The sequence below is a fragment of the Megascapheus bottae genome, chromosome X (genome assembly GCF_031878675.1).
Source record: "Megascapheus bottae isolate mThoBot1 chromosome X, mThoBot2.hap1, whole genome shotgun sequence".
NCBI lineage: Eukaryota > Metazoa > Chordata > Mammalia > Rodentia > Geomyidae > Megascapheus > Megascapheus bottae.
In genome coordinates this window covers 40,116,709-40,135,254 of record NC_143547.1, presented here as the reverse complement: position 1 = coordinate 40,135,254, position 18,546 = coordinate 40,116,709, and the positions used below count along the sequence as shown (strand labels likewise).

At 39.9% G+C, this 18,546-nt stretch overlaps 2 protein-coding genes across 2 annotated transcripts in view; both read left to right on the top strand.

The window, feature by feature from the left end:
- Ogt (O-linked N-acetylglucosamine (GlcNAc) transferase) overlaps nt 1–750 on the top strand; it is a 75,613-nt gene extending 74,863 nt beyond the window's left edge. Inside the window, exon 26 of the transcript XR_016533806.1 lies at nt 704–750. The gene's annotated coding sequence lies outside the window, so the exon portion shown is untranslated. The remainder of the gene's footprint in view (nt 1–703) is intronic.
- A 1,792-nt stretch (nt 751–2,542) lies between these two features.
- Gcna (germ cell nuclear acidic peptidase) overlaps nt 2,543–18,546 on the top strand; it is a 55,873-nt gene continuing 39,869 nt past the window's right edge. The window contains exons 1-3 of the mRNA XM_090326410.1: nt 2,543–2,564; nt 3,611–3,693; nt 8,072–8,129. The gene's annotated coding sequence lies outside the window, so the exon portion shown is untranslated. The remainder of the gene's footprint in view (nt 2,565–3,610; nt 3,694–8,071; nt 8,130–18,546) is intronic.

Genomic DNA, 18,546 nt, shown 5'->3' with positions numbered 1-18,546 from the left:
GTTTGGCCTAGTGGTAGAGTGCTTGCCTAGCATGCACGAAGACCTGGGTTCCATTCCTCAGTACCACATGCATAGAAAAAAGCCAAAAGGGGTGCTATGGCTCAAGTGGTAGAGCTCTAGCCTTGAGAAAACCCAAGGACAGTGCTCATGCCTTGAGCCCATGCCCAGGACTGGCACACACACAAAAAAGAGTCTCAGGTTCTTTTGTGTCTGGGCTGGCTTTAAACCTTGATCCTCAGATCTCAGCTTCCTGAGTAGCTAGGAATACAGGTGTGAGCCATTGTGCACCTGGGCTGTTGCATCAGAATTTCTTTAAGGTGCTTGTTCCAAATGATGTTTGTAAGTGCTAGGCATGTAACTCACTGCGAAGTGTGCTTGCTTAGGGTGAACAAAGTCCAAACCTGCATTCCCAGTACTACAAAAATAAATGCAGTTTCTTACTCCAGTCATTTCAGAGTAAATCTTATAAATCTTGTCTATTTTCTTTCCCTCTCTTGTCAGTAGAGAAAAAGGTCTATAGAAGTTTCATTCCATTTGTAGCCCTAGTACATACATAACAAATAGTAGATGCTCAATAAATAGTGAATCAGCTAGATATAATCCCAGCCTTTAGGGAAGGAGCAATAGGAAGGTCTCAGTTTTGAAATTTGGTTGCTTATGTTGGGAGACCTCATTTAAAAGAGAATCTGTTTTTCCACCCCAGGGGAATTTTCTCACTGGATTCCAGCAGCAGTGATGACTTGGGATCCTGTAAGTAGAGTTCTCTCAAAACAACATGGCTCATGTTGAAATGTCTTTGTAGATATCTGAAATGAGATTTGAGATACTTTGCCTACAGTAGTCCTAGGTTTGCCTAAAATAAGGCTTCTCTAGATTGGTGAAGTTTAATTTGCTTTTCCTCTGTTTATATACTCCTGTTCCTATTGTAAGCTTTTTCTTTTCTGTGGGGTATTAGGTACTGAACACATGGCCTCCTACTGTTTCAGTTTTTTTGTGTGTGGGGGGGGACATGGGGCTTGAACTCTGACCTGGGCGTTGTCCATGAGCTCTTCAGCTCAAGGCTACCACCCTACCCTTGAGCCAAGCCCCACTTCCCATTTTATAGTGATTAATTGGAGATAAGAGTCTCTAGGCTTTATGTTGCCTGGGCTGACTTTGAATCTTGATCTTCAGATCTCAGCCTCCTCAGTAGCTAGTATTACATGCATCAGCTTGTTTTAGCTTTTTTTGTTGTTGTTGTTGGTTGTGGGGCTTGAACTCAGGGTCTGGGCTCTGTCTCTGAGCTCTTTCGCTCAAGGCTGGTGTTCTTCCACTTTGATCTACAGCCCTGCTTCCAGTTTTTGAGTAGTCATGCAGAGGAAGAGGCTCACGGGGGACTTTTCTGCCCCAGCTGGTTTTGAACTACAATCTCAGCTTCCTGAGTAGCTAGGATTACAAGTGTGATCTACTAGCACCCAGAGGCTTTATTTTTTTTTTGAAGTTTTTGGGGCTTGAACTCAGAGACTGGGCACTGTCTTTGCGATATCTCAAGGCTAGTGCTCTAGCATATGAGCCATAACACTACTTCTGGCTTTTTCTGTGCATGAGTTACGAAGGACTAAAACTCAGGGCTCCATACATGTTAGACAAGCACTCTATCACTAGGCCATGCTTCCCCACTCAAGACTTTGTTTTTCTTATAGTTTATGCTCTGCCTACTTGAGTTACATCTTTAGTTCCTGTGGGTAGCGTCACAACTTCATCCTCCATTTTGAGTCTTCAGTGTAGCTAAAATTGTGGCGGAACCACAGCCAACTAGCTTTTCTAGGTTTGTTTTTGTTTTTGTAATGCTTGAGCTTGGGGCATTGGCACTGTCCCTGAGCAATTTTGCTCAGTTAGCACTTTAGCCAGGTTCCAGTGGCTCAACTATGTAATCCTAGCTACTCAGGAGGCTGCGATCTTAGGATCACAGTGCAAAGCCAGCTCGGACACAAAAGTTCATGGGGAGTCTTATCTCCACTTAATCACCAGAAAATGGAAAGTGGCTCTGTGGCACAAGTGGTAGAGCATTCGACTTGAGTTGAAGAGCTCAGGGACAGCACCCAGGTCCAGAGTTCAAGCCCCATTACTGAAAAAAAATAGGTAGCACTTTACTACTTTGAACCACATCACAGCTTCCAGTTTTCTGGTGTTTAATTGGACACAATGCTCTCATGGACTTTAGGGCCCTGGGCTGGCTGTGAACGAGGATCCTCAGTTCTCAGTCTCCTAAGCAGCTAGGGTTATACGTGTGAGCCACAGGTGCCTGACTCTAATTTTGTTTAACCTTTTTGGTTCCTAAACTTTCTTGTATTTTTGTATATCTTTTGTAGGAGATGTAAATCCTTTTTCCTCTGGTTACTGGGGATGGAACTCAGATCTAATCTTCATTGGAACAGGAATTTACAAGCTCAAATCTATACATATTGATTGTAGAGATTTTTTATTCCCCCTTTAGAGAGATTTTTATTATGTTTAAGTACCTTCCTAATGCTGTATTTTTTCTCTTCTGATTTAGTTGTATTCCCAAAGGAAGAGCCAATTGAGTAAGTAAGACAGTCTTTGAAACTTTCCTTTTAAAGGCAATAGCCTGATGTTCTGGGTAAGAAGACTTAAGGGTAAAAATGTATTTCCTCTGTGAGTACAATGAGGTACCTGGCAAGACCAAAATGGTTGGCTGCCTTCATAACCAGTTTCAACATACTATTGCATTCCTCATCTCTGGATCATTATCTACTTGGTCAATTTGTTCTTCATAATGTCTTTGTGAACTATGTCTTAACCTCTGGCTTTCATAATAAAAAGAAAAGTGGACAGCTTACCTGATGTCTTTTATCTCTGACCTAGCCTGCATGCAACTTCCAGTTGAAGCTCCTGTGGCAGTGCTTTGGTCATATCCATACCAAGTTTAAATGGTTCAGCCTATATAAAATCAAGCTCTGTTTTTAGTCCAATATCTACCTGTCTATCTACCTATCCTTCCTTCCTTCCTTTTATTCTTTCTTTCTTTAGTCCACGATATTGTCCAGAGTATCATTGTACTGACTATATAAGCTACTGCATCTATAAGTTGGTAATAAAGAGAAGATCCAAACTACCGTGACTCAGATTTTTCCCAGTTTGTGTGCTATGTATGGCACTCTTCCACCAGAGTTGTGTGCTGACTTCTGACTGCAGAGTTATACTGAGAGGAGAAATCTCTGTTCTCTTAGGTGGACAATCTTTAACTATCACTGTTTTTCTCATTATTACCTCATCTGTAAGTTGCTAAGGAGGAAAACAAATTGACATTTTTCTGACCTGATTTTTCCCATTTACTGTTAGGATAATATACACTGAGAGAGTGCCAAGTTTATACTTAGCACATGATAGACATCTCCTTTCAAAAGAATGTGAGACACAGGGAAATACACATAGGAAGATGGAAAATCAGGAGTAATGGAAAGTGAATAGTTTCAAAGAAGTAAACTGAGTTATTGTGGGGTAAACATGAACTATTGTCAAGGCATCATTGTACTAGTTTGAGAAAAGGTGCACAGTACAATAGAGAAGAATGTTGTGTTCCGATCTCTTTTCATATCTCATTTATTAGGTACCCAATTGTTGAGCCAGTATCTGATGATGAAGATGGCCAAACAAGCAGCACAGCTAAGACATGCAGGATAATCACTGAATGTAAGTATATTTTTTTCCTTAGCGTAGTAGGTGATCTCTGAAGCCTTAGTGTTAGCAATTTCTGAATCCTAATAGGCAAATGGGTTTATAAACCCTTAGTAGCCAGTGCTACCATTTCTCTGTACATATGTGCTAGATGTGTATGCAGCTATGTTCCTGTACCACCATATCCATTCTCTATCACAGCAACAACTGTTTGTGCTGCTTTAACCTTTGAGGGTTCTTCATATAAGCCTTCTTACCTGTATAGAGATCTGGCCTAAAAGAAGAATGGATAGTGAACTGCTGAGACTAAGAACTGAGAGGCTTTTCTGCTGCATTCTCAGCTTTGCTCTTTGGTATGTGGGAATCACATGAAGAGGAAAGGAATAAGGCCTGAGCTAACCTTCATTCCACCTTGCTAGGGACTTATGAGATATGGTTTTAACAGTGCCAATTATTATCTAATACCTGCATGTTTACAGAAGCTAGAGAATCCTAGACATTTAATGAGGATATTAATTGTAGAAGTTTAACTTGATACAAAAGAAACTCCAACTTTATCTTATTTTCCTATGAAGTAGTGAATATATCCAAGTTCACAGATTCCTGAGAAACACTGAGCAAGTACATCGTACTATTTAGAAAATGTGATTTGAGGGACAAAGGGTGTGGCCTCATAGTTCTTGCCTAACATGCATGAAGCCGTGGGTTTTATTCCTTGGTAGCCCATATACAAAAAAAAAGCTGGAAGTGGTACTGTAAGAGTGCTAGCCTTGAGAAAGCCCTAGGACTGGCAAAAAGTATAAGAAATAAAAAATAAAGTGATTTGACACTGCTCTTTGATTGCTTTTATGTCACTGCTCCCAGTAAAATAATAGTAGTGAAGAATAGAAACAATATAAAGTAAATAAGGATGATTCCTTTTTATCTTTTTTTGCCAGTCCTGGTGCTTGAAATCAGGGCCTGGGCATTGTCCTTGGACACTTTTTGCTCAAGACTAGTGCTCTGCTACTTGAGCCACAGCATCACTTCTAGCTTTTTCTGTATATGTGGTACCGAGGAATCAAACTTAGGGATTTGTTAATGCTAAGGCAAACACTACCTCTAGGCTACACTCCTGGCCCGTAAGCATGATTCTTACGTATAATTTTTAATGTCACATTGTCCAGCTTGTTCATTTTGTCCTCAGTAATGTGATGTGTGTAAGGAGGTAGTAGAGGGAACATATTTATAAAAGATTGTGTCTGGAGTTTTAGATGAGATTTTGAAAGATATATCTGATCCCATGTCAGAGCCCTTCAACCAGAAGCCTTCAGCTCTTACTGAAAATGACAATAACAAAACAATTTATATGCTCCTGAGCTAATAGAAAATGACTTCCCTGATTAGTGCCAAGTTTCTTTATATAAAAATTGGGTGCCCAACTACCCAGAGTATCTGCTGTGACTTATTTTTGATGTTCCTGTGATATGGCTACATGATTGCCTGTCCTGCTTACAGGATTTTAGCCATTATGACAACATTTTAGCAGCAGTTGGGCTTAGGAACCCCAGTGGAAAGGCCTTTCGTGGAAACGTGGGAGTCATATTTATGGCATTGTCTTTCTTATGTTCCTGTTTTATAGTATTTGTTTTTCTATAATTCTAGAGTACATTTTCCTTGTAATTTTGTGTTAAGGATATACTATTTTTCTTTTCCTTCTTTCTGTTTCTCCTGTCCCACACTGATTCTTCATCACTTTATCAATCTCTTCTGTTAATTTCCTTTTTTTCTGTGTCTCTCTCTGTTTTTGTTTTATATGTTTTTTTCTGTTCTATACTGTGGCTAAAACTCAATCTCATTTTATATAGAACTCTATCATACTATCATTTACTCTGATCATAAAGAGGCTCATCTCTGCTAGGTTTTCAATTTTTTAAAAATAATTTTTGTAAAAAATGGTTTATTCTATTTTGATATAAAATACATGGCAAAAACCTGGCTATTCCCTGCACAACTGTCATGGTGTAAAAGGTTCTTTTTTAAATTTATTTTTTATTTTGTTTAATTTTGCTAGTCCTGGGGCTTATATTCAGGGCATGGGCACTGTCCTTGGACACTTTTTGCTTAAGGTAAGTTCCCTGCCACTTGAGTTACAGCACTACTCCCAGCTTTTTCTGAATATGTGGTACCAAGGAGTTGAATCCTGGGCTTTGTGCACACTAGGTGAGCACTCTACCACTCGGCTATGCTCTGAGCCATGGTTCTTTTTTATTTTATTTTCTCCACCTGGGCACTGTACCTGAGCTCTTCAGCTCAAGGCTACCCTTGAGCCAAGTCCCATTTCAGGTTTTCTAGGGGTAGTTGGAGATAAGAGTCTCAGGTCCTTTTGTGCCAAGGCTGGCTTTGAACTTTGATCCTCAGATCTCAGCCTCCCAAGTAGCTAGGATTACAGGCCTGAGCCTGGCCTTTTTTTTTGGCAGTCCTGGGCTTGAACTCAGGGCCTCAGCACTGTCCTTGGACTTTCTCAAGGCTAGAACTCTACCACTTGAGATATAACACCACTTCCAGCTTTTTTTTTATGTATGTGGTACCGAGGAATTGAACCCGGGTTTTTGTGCATGCTAGGCAGACATTCTACCACTAGGACAAACTCCTGGCCCTCTTCTTATTTTAATACAAGACTTTTTTTTTCTGTCAGGACTTGAACTCTGGGCCTGGGCTTTGTCCTTGAGCTCTTCAGTTAAAGTCTAGGTCTCTATTCCTTGAGCCACAGCATCAGTTCTGGTTTTCTAATTGGAGATGCATCTCATGGACTTTCATGCTCAGGTTGGCTTTGAACCATGATCCTGAGATCTCAGCCTCCTCAGTAGCTAGGATTACAGGCATGAGCCAACACTCCTGGCTATAGTATACTTTGTCTCTCTCTTTCTTCTCTCTTGCACGTGTACACACACACACACACACACACACACACGGAAAGTTCAAAATGTGGTGTTTTAACCGGGCACAGTGTCTTATGCCTGTAATATATGCTTGGCTTATATCAAACTTTGAGTCTAAGAATGTACAAATGTTTCTTCAATCAACTCTCAATTTTTGAAGTCTCTTCAGATGTATGAATCATGGTCACACAGTGATGAATCATGAGCCTGATGAGTATATTCCCAGTAGTTTTCACAGGAGGAATCTTTTTCCTCTAAGTGAGACTAAAGTCTCTTTCAGATTCCAGCTTCATAATTGGCATGTGAGTTATATTTAATAGTTTCTTTAAGGAATGAGTGATAGAAACTCTTAGTTTCTAATCCCCTAGTAGAGTTTCTAGCAGTGTGAGTGGAGATGAAGTTAGAAAGGTTGGGTTTGCAGCAATTCCACTACTTGGCCTTTACTCAATCGTCCAGAAACAAGGACATACTAAATCCGCTAGCACAACGATGTTCATTGCAGCACTATTCACCATAGCAAAGATGTGGAACCAACCGAGATGTCCCTCAGTTGATGAGTGGATCAACAAGATGTGGTATTTATACACAATGGAATTCTATGCTGCTATCAGAAATAAGGACATCCCCCTATTTGTAAGGAAATGGAAAGACTTAGAAAAAATCATATTAAGTGAAGTAAGCCAGACTCAAAAGAACATAGGCTCAATGGTTTTCCTCATTTGTCATAATCAGTAGAAACCTTGAGCTCTCCTAGCAGAGATTTACAATAGAACAAAACCTAGATACATAAGGCCATATATTATGATGCTAAATGTAAGGACCTCCAGGATATAGAAACAAAAGCCATATAATGAGTGATTGTTGTCCTTAATGTACTATCTCTCATCTCTTTTGCTGTCCCTTGGTTATCTCATATTATAGTATTTCACCTTGTTATCTGATATATTGTATATATGTTTATTTGGTTATTTGAAATTGGATAGGAAAGGGGGGAAAACAAGATGAGGGGCAGAGGTGGGGGGAGAGAAATGGGGACCAAGACATGAGAAAGGGTATCAATGTTGGTGAAGTAATGCACCTTCTTTCTGGTGAATATAAGGTAACCCTTCTATTAATTACAATAAAAATATGTATGAAAAAAAGAAAGGTTGGGTTTGCAGATTGAAGAGTGCTGCTGTGGATATGAGTAATTTCACTCCTGTGTGCCTACAGTGGCCTATATAACTTAGCCTCTTAGGACATTGTCCTCTGTTCCTGTGTTAGTGTTACCCAGCTCACAGCACTGGTATGTCAGTGATCCCCTAGAAAAAGTTACTCAGAAGGCAGCAATATGAAATCTTCATGCATAGTTTTACTGATAGTTGATATCTGTTTTACTGTGCTTTACTGTTGGATTGCTGTAAAGTTTACCTTTTTTCAAAGTGCTTGATGGTACCAATATTCTGGTTATAAATCAGTTATTCTTATTTTAGCTGCCAAAGGATTAAAACGCAAGGTTTCAAAGATCCCAAGTGAAAAATGGAAGACTGAGTAAGTATCATTCACAATCACATGGGCATTCATTGGTTTTAAACTTGTTGCTTGTTCTACTGGAGGGATCTTCAAGGGAATAAGAAATGTTTGTGGGCACAGAGTTAGATTTCTGATGCTTGAGTGAAGAGTACATGAATGGTCCCATTGGCCATTTGCCAGATCCTCTCTTTCCTCTTTACCTCCTCTCCTTCCTCTTATGTGTTCTGCCAAGATCCTTGCAGTTAGGTGACAGAATGGGGCTTTGTTTCCCACATAGCAGCTCTGAACTCTGAGTTTTGTTTTTTTAAATTCAGTTTAGGGGTCAGGAATCAAACCCAGGGCTTCTTGAACGCTAGGCAAGTACTCTACCACTTGATTAAACTCCTGACTCTCCTCCAAGTTTTTCCAGTACCTTGCTGGCTAATGCTCTGCCAAGGAATTACGTCCCCAATCTCAAATGTTACATCGTGAAATTTGTTGCTTGTAATCTTTCTTCCTCTTTTGGTCCTCTCAGTTTACCCTGTTTTTGTAGTTGTTGTTGTTGTTGTTATTGAATGCTTGGCCCGCCCTCGTCCTTGAGTCACAGCCATTTTTGTTTTCTTTCCCCCTTTTTTTTTGGTAAGTGTTGGGACTTGAACTCTGGGCCTGAGTGTTGTCCCTGGGCTCTTCAGCTAGCGCTCCCCTCCTTGAGCCACAGAGGCATTCCTAGTTTTCTGGTGATTAACTGGAGAATAAGAGTCTCATGGTCTTTCGAGGTTCTTTTCTGTCTTTTGCATTTTCTCTTTTTATTGCTAGTACCAGGACTTGGACGCAGGACCTGTGTTCACATCTCTTGTCTCTTGCTCAAGGCTGGTGCTCTGCCATATTGCTTGGATTATAGTCTTTTTTTTTTTGTGGGTCATGGGGCTTGAACTCGGTCTGGGTGCTGTCCCTGAGCTCTTCAGCTCAAGGCTACTGCCCTACCCTTGAACTAAGCCCCATTTCTCATTTTCTAGAGGTTAATTGGAGATGGAGATAAGAGTTTTTGGTCCTTTTGTGCCCAGGCTAGCTTTGAATCTTGATCCTCAGATCTCAGCCTCCTGAGTAGCTAGGATTACAGGTGTGAGCCACTGCACCCTGCTATAGTCTGACATTTTGCAAGTTATTTGGAACATAGATTCTCTCAGACTCTTCTCCAGGTTGGCTTAGAACCTATCGCTCTGCTACTTTTGTTTAGGTGGGCCTTTTAATGGGAATCCTCATGTTTTTGCTTGCCAGTATTTAGGAGTAAAAAAGTACAATTCCCGTTTTATTTTTGTGCCAGTATTGGGGCATGAACTCAGAACCTGGGCACAGTTTTTTATTTTTTTGCTCAAAGGAGGTGTTCTTTTTTTTTAGGAAGATTTTTTTTTTCTTTTTTGGCAGTCATGGCCTAGGCACTGTCCTGAGCTTCTTTTTTTTTTGGCCAGTCCGGGGCTTGAGCTCAGGGCCTGAACACTGTCCTTGGACTTTCTCAAGGCGAGAGCTCTACCACTTGAGCCTCAGCACCACTTCCGGCTTTTTTGTATGTATGTGGTACCAAGGAATCGAACCCGGGTCTTCGTGCATGCTAGGCAAGCACTTTAACCACTAGGCCAAACTCCTGGCCCCTCTTTTTTTTTTTTTAATATATTATCTTTAAATAGTTGTACAGGGGAGTTGCATTTAACAAGGCAGTTTATTAATTCATCTTGATCGATGCCACTCCTTATAACATTCTACATTTTTACCTATCCATTCCCAATTTTGTAGGATATATATTCGATTCTTAAAAAAAATTTAAAATTGTTATTATCAAAGTAAAAATGTACAATTCTTTCTTTTTCTTTTTCTTTTGTCAGTTGTGGGGCTTTGACTCAGGACCTGGGCTCTGTCCCTGAGCCTTTTTCTCTTAAGCCTAGCAGTCTGCTACATTGAGCCACACTGCCACTTCCAGTTTTCTGGTAGTTAATTGGATATAAGAGTCTCATGGATTGGGCTGGCTTTGAGCTGAAATAATCAGATCTCAGTCTCCTGAGTAACCAGGAATACAGGTGTAAGCCATTTGTACCCGGCTAAGAGCACATTGCTTTTTGGATAATGTCACCCATTCTCTTGTTCTCTCCCTGTTTTTCCCTTCCATCCTGCCCACAGGCTGTAGAGTTTATTTCCAACACAGTGACCAGTGACTTCCAATGCTGTATTTGTTCATCCTGTGTCTTTCCATTTCTGTGCCTTCCCCTCAAACACATATAAACAAACATACAAAACAAAAAGGTAAAAAAAACCCCAGCATAATAGAAAAAAAAACCCTTGTTTTAATTTCCTAGAATTCATTTTAACTTATTTTTTGTGATCAGACACATATAAGTATGGTGGCTTTCTGTTCCTCTCCTAAGAGTATCCTCCTTTAGTTTCACTGTATGTGAATGTCTAGTGACATACAAAATTTATTATGTACTGGTATTTTACATCTAGCTTCCACATATGAGGGAATTCATGTGCTGTTTTTCTGAGTTTAACTTACTTCACTTGATATTCTCTAGGTCCATCCATTTCCTGCAAATGATATAATATTATTATTTCTACTGGCTATGTAAAATTCCTTTGTGTGTAGGCAGTGTACTTTTTGGATATACTCATCTACTATAGGAAAACTGGGCATTTCCACAACTTGGCTATTGTGAATAACGCAACAATGAACATAGATGTACAAATGTCTTTATGGTATCTTGGCTGTGATGATCTGCGTAAATGCCCAAGAATGGTGTGACTGGATTATAAGGAAGATCTATGTTTATTTATTTTTGTATTTATTTATTTATTTGGGGCTTGAATTTATGGCCTGGGCACTGTCCTTGGACTTTCTCAAGGCTAGAACTCTACCACTTGAGATATAACACCACTTCCAGCTACTTGAGCCACAGCACTACCTCTGGCTTTTCTATGTGTGTGATACTGAGGACCTGAACCCAGGCTTTGTGCATGATAGGCAAGCACATTGCCACTAGGCCACACTCCCAGCCCCTCTGTTTTTATTAGGAACCTCCTGCCTGCTATCCAGAGTGGTTATACCAGTTTATACTCTAACCAACGGTACAGTAGGGTTCCTTTCCCCCCACATCTCCCACATTAGTTATTGTTCAAATTCATAATGTTGGCCTATCTGACTGGGATAAGATGGAATATTGGAGTTGTTTTGATTTTCACTGCCTTCATAGCAGGGAAGATGAGAATTTCCTCATGTGTTTCCTTGCTATTCTGAGAAGTTGATCCTTAGCTCTTTTGCTCATTTAGTATTTGGCTTATTGGCTTTGGGAGGGGTTAGTTTCTTGAGCACCTTATATATTTTATATATTAGGCCTTTGCCAATTGTATTGTTGGTTGACTTTCTAGTTTACTAAATGATATGCTTTGCTATTCAGAAACTTTGTTTTGATACAGTCCCATTTGTCAAATATCTCTTCTATATGCTGGGACTCTTCACAAACTTTCTGCTTATGCCTATGAATTCTTGTGTTTCTCCTCTCTCTCTTGCAATAACGGCAAATTTTCAGGTCTGACATTGAGGTCTTTGATCCACTTTGAGATGATTTGAGTACATGATGACAAACTTGGATCCTTTTTGCTTTTTGCATATGGATGCCCAGGTTTCCCAGCATCAATTATTGAAGAGGCTATCTTTTTTTCCATTGTATATCTTTGGCTCCCTTATCAAATATTAGATAACTGTAAAGTTATGGCTTTATTTCCAAATCTTCAAAAGTCTAATCCATTGATCTTGAGGTCTATTTTTATGCCAATAGCAAGCATTAAAAAATGTAACTCTTGTAGTAGAGCTTGAGGTCTAGGATTGTGATACCACCTGCATTATTATTATTTACTTAGAATTTCTTTGACTATTTTATGTCTTTTGTTGTTCTATATGAATTTTTGGGTTCTTTTCTCTCACTAAAATCACATTAAATTTATAGATTATTTTTGGCAGTATGTCCATTTTTACAACATTAATTATGCCTATCCATGAACATGGAAGGTCTTGCCATTTCCTGATGGCATCTTTGATTCCTTTCTTCATATTTGTATAGCTTTCGCTATATAGGTCTTTTGCTTCTTTGGTTAGGTTTATTCCTAGATACTGTTTTTGTTGTGGAAGCTGTTGTAAATGGTGTTTCCCCCCTGATTTCTTTTTTTTTTGCCAGTCCTGGGCTTGGGCTCAGGGCCTGAGCACTGTCCTTGGACTTTCTCAAGGCCAGAGCTCTACCACTTGAGCTTCAGCACCACTTCTGGCTTTTTTTTCCTATGTATGTGGTGCCGAGGAATCGAACCCGGGTCTTTGTGCATGCTAGGCAAGCACTCTACCACTAGGACAAACTTCTGGCCCCTTCCCCCCTGATTTCTTTGTTTGTGTTGTTGGTATACAGAAAGGCTACTCATTTTTATAGGTTAATTTTGTATCCTGTTACCTTGCCAAAGTTATTGATAAGTTTTAGGAGCTTGGAGATGGATACTCCTTTTGTCATCTGCAAACAGGTATACTTTGATTTCTTTCCCTATGTGAATCATTATATCTTTTTCTTACTTTATTGCTCTGGCTAGGAATTCTAGAACTACATTGAAGAGGTGTGGAGAAGTGGGCATCCTTTCCTTATTTCTTATTTTGGAGAGAATGGATTTATTTTTTCACCATTCAGTATGTTCACTATCTGACAGCATATGTAGCCTTTATTATCTTAAGGTATATTCTCCTGGCTTTTCGTAGCTACTCCAGAGCTTTTTACATGAATGGATGTAGGATTTTATTGAAGGCTTTTTTTTTTGCATCTATTGCCTTGATCATATGTTTTTTATCCTAAGCTCTGTTGATGTGATGTATTACATTTGTTGATTTATATGTTAAACCAGACTTGCATATCTGGGATAAAATCTGCTTGATCATAATGTATGATATTTTTGATAACTTGCTGAATTCTGTTGGCTGCTATTTTATTGAAGAGCTTTGCATTTGTTTTCCTCAGAGATTGGTCTATAGTTCCTTTTCCATTTGATCCCTACCTGGATTTGGGATGAGGGTAATCCTAGTTTCATAGAATGAGTTTAGAATTGATGTTTCTTTAATTTCACACAAAAGTTTAAGGAGTAACAGTGTTATTAGTTCAATTTTAAAAGTCTTGTAGAATTCAACCATAAATCCTTCAGTACCTGGGCTTTTCCTTGTTGGAAGATTGCTAATTAATTCCTCAGTCTCATGTGTAATAGACCTAATAAAGTAGTTCACTTTTATGCAGTTTCTGTCTCTAGGAATTTATGAATTTTCATTAGATTTACTAGCTTATCTGCATATAATTTTTGAAAGTAGTCCTTAATAGTTTGGATTTTTGAATGTTGGAAAATTTCCTTTGACATTTCGGATTTTGTTGATCTGAGTCTCTCTTTTCTTCATCAGTTTAGCCAGTAGTCTGTCAGTTCTATTGATTTTTTTCAAAGAATGAGCCTTTTGTTTCATGAATTTTATATATAGTTTTTTTAATTTTAATTTTTTGTCAGATCTGAGGTTTATCTCAGGGCCTGGGTGCTGTCCCTGAGTTTTTGTCCAAGGGGTAGTGTTCTACCACTTTAGCCACTGAGCCACTTGCAAACTTTTCTATTTATGAGGTACTGAGGAATGAACCCAGGGTTTCATGCATGCTAGGTAAGCGCTCTGCCAGTAAGCCACATTCCAGCTCATTATGTATAATTTTTTTGTCAGTCATGGGGCTTGAACTCTGGGCCAGGGCCCTGTTCCTGAGTTCTTCATCTCAAGGCTAGGGCTCTACCAGTTTGAGCCACAGTGCCACTTCTGGTTTTCTGGTGGTTAGCTGGAAATAAGAGTTTCACAGTCTTTTGTGCCCAGGCTGGCTTTGAACTGGAATCCTCTGATCTCAGCCTCCTTAGTAGCTAGGATTACAGGCATTGATTTCTGACCTAATCTTTATTATCTCTCTCTGTCTAATAGTTTTAGGTTTGGTTTCTTCCTATTTTTCTTTTTTTTTTTTGCCAGTCCTGGGCTTGAGCTCAGGGCCTGAGCACTGTCCTTGGACTTTCTCAAGGCTAGAGCTCTACCACTTGAGCCTCAGCACCACTTTTGGCTTTTTTTCTATGTATGTGGTACCAAGGAATCAAACCCGGGTCTTCGTGCATGCTAGGCAAGCACTCAACCACTAGGCCAAACTCCCGGCCCCCTTCCTATTTTTCTATTAGCTTTTGTTGTATCATGTTTACTTGTGCTGTTTGTGTTCTCTTTATATGTGCACATAAAGCTATGAACTTGCATCTATACACTGATTTTGCAGTATCCCAGAGGTTCTGGAAAGATGTTTTCATTTTCCTGGAATTTTAAGATATTTCTGACTTCCCATTTTATTTTTTCAGTGATCTATATATCTGTTGTTCAGTTACTGAACAACAGTCTCCATGTGTTTGAGTGTTTTCTGCAGTATGCTAAAGTGTCCCACAATTGTTAGGTTGGGGTCTATCATGTTCTGTAAGTCTGAGTGTTTGTATAATGTATTTAGGTTGATTAGCACATAAATATTAATCAGTGTGATTTTTGTGTACCATTCCCTTTATTAATGTGTAATTACCTTTTTCTCTTCATACTGGTTTTAATGAGAAGTCTATTTTGTCCAATAATCAGTAAAGCTACTCATGCCTTCTTGCAAGATACATTTGCATGAAAGATCTTTTCCACCCTTTGTTTATCTTTGTGAGATGAGTTTCTTGGGAAGAACAAATGTTTAAATTTTGTTCTTTAATCTAATCTGCTGCTCTATGTCTTGTGGTTGGGGAATTGAACCCTGGATGTTTAACATTTAATGGAGAAATAAGTTATTTCCTGCTATTTTATTTTTTCCTGCAGTGTGCTTTTTTCCTCTTCTTGTGCTTCCTAGTCTAATGATTTTTTTATTCAATGCTGTCTTTCTTTCACTTTGTTTTCTTCAGATTGCATGTTTCCCTCTAGTCTCCTTTATAGTGTTCGTTTAGTGTTCATGAATTCCCTTCATTTTTGTTTGTCATGAAAACTTACAGTTTCCGTGTCAGTTGTGAATCTTAGCCTCACTGGTTACACCAGTTTGGGTTGACAATTGTTGTCACTCAGAGCTTGACTTCAGGCTTTTCTTGTATTCAGAGTTTGTGTGGATAAATGTGTAGTAATTTTTTGCCAGTCCTGTGGCTTGAACTCAGGGGTCTGAGCACTGTCCTTGGGGTTTCTGAAGTCTAAAACTGTACCACTTGAGCCACAGCACCAGTTCTTGCCTTTTTCTATGTATGTGATACTGAGGAATCGAACCTGAGTGTATGCCAGGCAAGCACTCTACTACTAGGCCAAACTCCCAGCCTTAAATGTATGGTAATTTTCATCTTTTCATATAATAAAGTTTCTTCTCTGATTTTGATGTATTTAAAATTAATTCCTTCGTTTTAAAGTTTTCACTACAATGTTTCTAGAGGTATTTTTTCTTTCTGGATTCTGTCTTTTAGGAATCCTATACGCTTGTTTTTCACAAAACTGATATTCTCTCTTGAGATGTGGGAAATTTTCTATGTTGTTAAGTAAGTTTTCAGTGGTTTTGAATTCATCTTTCTCGTTTATCCCAACTATGTGTAGATTTGATCGTTTGGCCAGATCTGCCAATTCTTGAATCTCTCATTTGCTGTGTTCTTCCTTCTGATAGGTTTTTTTTCCATTCCTTTAACATTTTTTTTCTTTACTTCCTCTGTTTTATTACAATTCCTGATGCCATTTCTACTTCACTGGTTCTGTTGCCTATGCTTTCTAATGTTTTGCAGTAGGGAGGTAGAGCATTACTTGTATACTAGCTTTGTTGATGTCAGTTCTCAGGGTGTTAATTTCATCTTTAATTTCTGTCACTGAGGTATGTAATGTTTCTACCTTCGTATCTGAGTCTGTCATTCTCTTCCTTGAATTCTTTTATTTGGTTTTGGATCTGCTCATTCTTCCTTTAATGGTTCTTTTCTTGTCCATATTTCTTCACTCTCACTAGTTTTTCCTTGAGTTGTTGGTTTTTGAGAGTGGCAAGTTGTCCTGATTGCTTATGAATTTTGTGATCTTTGCTGTGATTTATATATTTGTGTTCGGGGTTTGGAGGGATCATTAAGATTAGCTATTAGGTTTAGTGGTAATGGGCTGTGTTTTTCTGGCTTTCTTGTGGGCACTGTATAGTTGGTGTCTTCCAGAAACGTGTGAGCAAGATTTTGGGTCCAGCTAAGTTTCATCTCTATCCCTGGTGTATCTGAGGGTGTTGCAGATGGAGACACAGAGGCTTTTGTGCCAGTTAGACCCCAGTGCTGAATGCTGTTGTTGGCACCCCACTAGGATATTTAGACAGGCTTTTGTGACTGGATGGGTATAGATCCCCCATGTTCAGCTGAGGGTATCCCACAAGGTAAAGCACAGATGGATTTTGGGGGTCAACTAGGCACAGATACCTGATGCTATGGCTTGGGGGTGTTCCGTGTATGGATGCCCAGGTTGAGTTTGTAGTCTGTCTGGTCTAGGTGAAATGCTCAGTGTTGTAGCCAGCAGCTTCTCATACATGTAGGCTTTGGGGTCCAACTGGATACAGGACTACCTCCCCCAGGTTGTCACAGTTCTGCTCAGTATGTAAGATTAGGCTTGAATAGGAGCTGTCCCTGGGCTGGGGTGGCCAGAAGTGTCCCCTTCATGGATGTACTAATGGGAAAGGCTGTGTGTGTAGACCCCCCCAGTGGGACACTGGCAGTGTTGTGTGTGGTATTCATATGTGGGCTATTAGGTCTTCTTCTGTGTCTACTGATAGGTATTAGAGGTCTCATGAGGCTTTTCCCATGGCTAGAGGCCATGCTGTGTTCTCACTGAGTGTTAGAGACTTGCTATGGTTGTTCAGATGTTAAGGGTACTGCCAAGACTTTCCAGGGGTTAAATATCCTACTGAGACCAATACTGGGGTTCAAAGCCCAATTTTTCACTCAGCCCTGGTGGTTGAGTTTGGAGGTAGAACTTTGTAATCAGGAGTCTTCCAGCCTGGTCTCCTGTTTCAGATAGCACTGGTTGGAGGCTTGCTTTATCATAACTTAGCCTTGAGGGTTGATCTCAGGGGTTGGACTCTGGTTTGGATTATCACTCTTCAGTTCCTCTCTATAGCTGTTACTGATGGGATCAGTTCTTATCTGTATTGGGGGCTAAGCTTGGCCTGAAGCCTTAGGTACAAGTTTGTTCCCTGAAGGCAGAATGTTAAATACTCAAGAAAAGGTGTCTGGTCTCCGAATAGAAGCTCTTGACTTTGTCCATTTTCCTGGGTGCACCCATTCCCAATCTGGGCCACAGGCTGAATCTTCTCTTCCCTAGTGCAGGCTGAGACTGATGCCTTCTTGAGTACCAATCACCAAACTTGGTCCCTTGTCCGAAACTCCCCATGTGCAAATTCCTGACACAGTCTGAAGGAGATTAAAGCCTCACTATGCTTGTGGCAGGCTGAGACTATGCAGTCCCTGTTTTTAGGAGCTCAGAATTTTGTGTCTTGTTTATGCTCTCTCCCTACCTTTCTATGTCCCATGAGCCAGAGGTGGAGTTCCTCCCAAGCTGCTCTTCCTAACTACTTAGGGGAGGTCAGTGTGTAACTCACCATATTTGGTGTTTTCCTGGTCTCCTTCCTGGGTTTCACTTGTGAAGACTTGTGAAGTCATTTCATTGTTGCTGTTGTCTTACTAGGCAGATTGCTCTAAGCAAAGCAGAGATCTGAGTTGGGCAAAGATCACAGCGGAACCATGGGCTATTCTGACTGGAGGTTTGCACTCACCTAAGGGCAGTTTCCTGTGTCAGGCTTTCCAAAGCAGAGTTTTGTCCGGAACGTGGTTTTGTTCTGAGAGGGGCTCTTCACTGAACAGTATATTGAGCCTTGATCTGCACAGATTATTAGGCCATACCCTGGCAGGCTGGGATGGGACCTAGTTATGTAGATGTGTTGTTTTGTTGGTTTTTTTCCTTGTCCTGAATAATAAATTTGATGTTTCTAAGCTCTGACTGCTTGCCTTTCTCTGGCAGCAACTCTAGAGCTGGAATTCCAGATTGGAACTTTGTATTTCTAATTAAGCAGACAGAGCTCTAGAATTGGCTCTGTATCTAGTCCGCCATATTGAATCTACCCAATTCTGTTTTTTGATGTTTAATTTACATTGGGTTCTTGTCTGCATTTACCCCCTACTCTTCTCTTCATTTTTTACCCCTTTTCTCTTGACTACAACCCCATCTTTTTTGAATGCCTGATTCCTAGTATTTTATTTCACTGAACTTTGATTTTGGCTAAGCAATTACACTATTTAAAGTCTTGCTTGAATCTATCATTTTTCAGTTAATACATTTTTTGGCCAGTCCTAGGCTTGAGCTCAGGGCCTGAGC